The following is a 4,472-nucleotide window of genomic DNA, read 5'->3' as shown; positions in this document are numbered from 1 at the left end:
CACTTTTTGCAACTCAGTTTGCACTGTGCTGTATTTATATATTTGCTTTATTTTTTATATATTTGCTGTATTGTTTCTGTCCTTTGTTGTTATCTGCACTGCTTTTTTCCTGCCCTCCCTTCAAAGTGTTCTTGTAGTCTTAAACTTGGTGGCTTTGGATTTGCCTGCCCCTGCTGTAAATCTGATCTTGGTCACTGCTCCCAGTCCAATCGCATTTGATCACTCAACATAGTGCAATGAGATTATTTGGGCAGGACTACCTCCTTGCTTCTTTGACTTTGAACACCTCTGTTTCCTCCCTCTCCACTTAAAAAAATTGTATACTTTATTTGTTTGCTTTTACTGTAATTGTGTTCTTCATACTTTATTACCTTATTTTTGCTGTGTGCTGTCAAGTGTTCAAGTGCTTTTATTCTGCTGCATTTAATACTGCTTGTTAGTAGCCTAATTAAATTTATCTGTTATTCTAAGCATTTTAAGCTTTGGTCTTAGCACTTCTGCTTCAGGCGAGTTACTTTATATTTAAGAAGGTTTTTGTGGTCTACACTCTTGTGAACAAACCCTTATCAAAACCTTCTCTCAATAAAGTCCTGGATAACATTGCCGGAATCTCCTTATGTTCTGACTACATATGCTTCTTAGACAATCTGGAAATATAGAGCTGATAAGTATATTTTTTGGCACTTTTTAACTGTTCAGAGTTCTGCACTGTCTTAATTTTTGCTTGACTGAATTATTTATATATTTGCTGGCATTGTTTTCTGATACTGTAAGTGCCTCCATTTTGATTTTTTAGTAATTTTCTACTTTCTGCACTTGTTTTAAGTCATTTTTAAATTTAATTGCATTTATTTAAACTGTATTTGCGTTAATATTGCTACACACTCAAGTGTGCTAGCTTGCACTGCATTTGAATGGTTTTTACTGCTGTTTTAGCTGCTTTTCTGTTAAAAAAAGTTCTAAGCTTGTTTCCCTCCCTTCTTATAACTAGTCTAGTCCAGATACAGATTTGCTGTATCCAGGACTGTTTGTAAGCTTTTCAGCCCCCCCCAAGCCTTTTTGTATTGGAGGGAAGCCTTCTAGCTTATCTATGGGAGTGGTAAGCACTAGCTAGCCTATCTACCACAAGAGGAGAGGTTTCTGGCCCAGAAATTGCAGTTTATTGGCTGTTTGGGCAGTTTTTCCATCCCTTTCAACATTCTGGTTTAAAAGCCTGCTTTTGCATGGGTTTGCAGTGGTTTAAGCTTCGCGCAGCAGCGCTGAGCTAAGATAAACTATTACTGGTGCCAGAAAGTCTGCTCTTAAGTTTTTCCTTTAGATCTTGCTAGTTCTTTCTCTCTCTTGCACTTCAAATACCTTAATCACTTTGCACTTCAATAGGTTTTGTAACCATTATCGTAGCACACCTAAGTGCCATCAGCACTAGTCATTCTTCACTGAAATAGCTCCAGTACTTAGTAGTTCCCTGTGCTTTCTCCTATTAATCTCCTATTAATCTGGTGCACTTGGGCATTCTGAGACAGTGTAGCAACTGCCTCATGTACACAGACAGCCCTCTCCTCGTACCTCTCAACACTCAGACTTGTGAGAGATGCACTTATATCACCAAATTGGAAGCTATGCACTCTCCAGCCAAGACCGGACTAGCTGGTCAAGAGGAAAAGGTCAACACCTGCACCACACCACATGGAACACATAGCCTTCCAGAACACCCACCATCACAGTCTCACATAAAAGCACAAACCACACACCCACCTTCATGGAGGATCTCATACAAATTTACCCAAACAGCAGAGACCTTCAAGTCAGAAACACACTCGACCACCACAACAGAGCACAAACCACAGAACACAAAGCTCACATCCACAGTGTGCGCCTCAACCTAAGCCCCTAAGGCTAAACACCTTGCCTAATACACTAATCATAAGTGACTCAGTAGGGAGATAGAGAGATGTCCCACTCACTAGGTTGAATAAGGAAAAGGTAAGAGTCAGCTGTCTATCAGGTGCCAAAATCTGACACATAACATATGCATTCAGGTCACTCCACAAAAAGTACAAGTACAAGTATGACTCTGTCATTGCCCATGTGGGTGTGAATGACCTGAGATGTACCTTCCTGGACTACATGAAAAGAGAAATGGTTCTCGGATTATGTGGCCCAGGCAGGTATGACCCTAGCCCTGAGCAGTATCCTGCCATCACACAGAATGATACCAAAGTGCAAACAAAATATGATTGACTTCAACAATTGGCTATGTTTCTGGTGTCATTCTAAGAGGATCCATTATCTGTCTGCTTGGGATGACATGATTGACAGACCTCAATGCTTTGCCAGAGATGGCCTGCATCTGTCACCCCTAGGTTTCCCGGTACTGGTTAAGGCTCTTGCCACCCCTATAGTGCCTTTTTTAGCTGGTGTTCCAAAGACCAAGTTACCACCGTAACAGCTATAAATAAATGCACTCTGAGTGTCATGCTGCTCAATGCTAGAAGTCTAAATCTCAAGATGCATTCGCTCAAAACTCTTTGTGCTGTAATGGAGACTTGGTTTAATGCAGCAAAAAGCACCCCTGCGCTACCAGGCTATAACTCATTCCACACATTTCAGCCCCGAAACATGGACTGAAGCTCCAAAGGTGGTGGTGTCTCCATATTCATAAAGGATATGCATGTTTCCAGACTAGTAGCCCAGCATAACGCATCTGAGATAGTTCAGGTACAACTAACATTGGGTAAGACAGCAATCCAGGTCATAGCCTGCTATAGGTCCCTAACCATGTTCCCAGACTCTCACTCCATGTTCCTAAGCACCCTGGAATCTAGCAAAGTCCAACACAACACTCTCATACTAGGAGACTCCAACTACCCCCGCCATCAACTGGGAAAACTACTGAAGCACCAATACACTGGCCCAATGCTTCCTGGAATTCATCAGTTCCAATGCCCTAGACCAGCTCATTCTCACTCCCACTAGAGGAAGCAACATCCTTGACCTGGTTATTATGAACATGGGTGACCGTTGGTCTCCACCAGCAGTCAATCCCTCCCTGGTCAGATCCGACCATAAACTAATCACCATGGAAATCCACATCTCACCCACACCCCTCGCAAAGGTAACCACCTTGAAAAACTTCTCCAAAGCTGACTGGCCTCCTAAAAACAGAGGTGGCTAACTTCATGGTACCCATGCCAATGGAAAATAGCTGCATGACTGCCAACAATGCACTGTATGAACATGTACATAAATGCATGGAACTAGCCATACCCAACAGAACCAAAACGCTCTCCTCCAAAAAAAGGAAGCCAATCTGGTGATCCCCTGCCATTAATAAGCTGTACAACAGAAGAAAGAAACTGTTGCAGAAAAAGGTGAAGTCCCAAGACTGGAAAAAACTCCCTTTTTAGCCTCAACAAAAAGTTGAGATCCCTCATCAAATCCTCCAATGCCAGCTATGAAGGCAGAATTCTGGCAGACACTAAAAACAATCACAAAGACTTCTGTAGTTATATCAAGAACCTTCACAGCAATACCTAGATTTGCTCTGAGTGAGTTACTGCACGATGGTACCTCCTATGCTGAGCCAACAGATATTGCCAACATACTGGCCGACAGATTCAGTGCCAGCTTTACCCCTCTCTCCCCCCCTAAAGGACCAATTACAATACCAAAAGAATGCCAGGTACCCAGCTTACTGCAGCACAGGTTAAAGCTGCACTGTCCAAGGCCAAGAATACAGTTTCCATGGGACCCGATAGTATCCCTGGCTGTGTTCTACATGAACTACAAAGTGAACTGGCACCACATTTGTGTGCCCTGTTCTGTCACAACCTCACCTCAGGCTTTGTCCCTACTGAATGGTGCACTGCTACAGTCATCCCTCTCCATAAAGGGAGAGCAACTACAGACCCTGGGAATTATCGCCCCATTAGCCTGACACGTCTGATATGTAAAGCTATGGAGTACATCATCATGGACCTGATTAACAAAGATATAAGAAATCTCCAAACGCTAGACCTCACACAAGTTGGCTTTCTGAAAGGGAGATCATGCCTGCTCAACCTGGTTGACTTCTTTGAGTCAGTCACTAGTGCTGTGTATGAAGGTAAGGCAGTGCATACAACCTACCTCGATCTGGCCATGGCCTTTGATACAATTCCTCACTATGTAATTATTGATAAACTCACCAAACTAGGCATCAACCCCTATATCACTAGGTGGGTGGCAGATAGGATCACAGAACACACAGTCCAAAAGTAGCAGACTCCAAGTCGGACTGCCAACCAGTCATGAGTGGAGTCCCACAGGGATTGGTCCTGGGTCTTCTCCTGTTCGGCATCTACTTCTCAGAAGTCCAGGCCAACACAAACGGACTCTGGCTGACCAAGTTCATAGACAACTGCAAGTTGGGAGTCATTATTAACTCCCCAAGTGATGCAGACATCCTACAGAAAGGTCTCACTGAGACCAAC

This window comes from Protopterus annectens, chromosome 13.part0 (genome assembly GCF_019279795.1).
Source record: "Protopterus annectens isolate FY-2018-M chromosome 13.part0, PAN1.0, whole genome shotgun sequence".
In the NCBI taxonomy this organism is placed as follows: Eukaryota; Metazoa; Chordata; order Ceratodontiformes; family Protopteridae; genus Protopterus; species Protopterus annectens.
The sequence above is the reverse complement of the archived record's forward strand: the minus strand, read 5'-3'. Positions refer to the sequence as shown.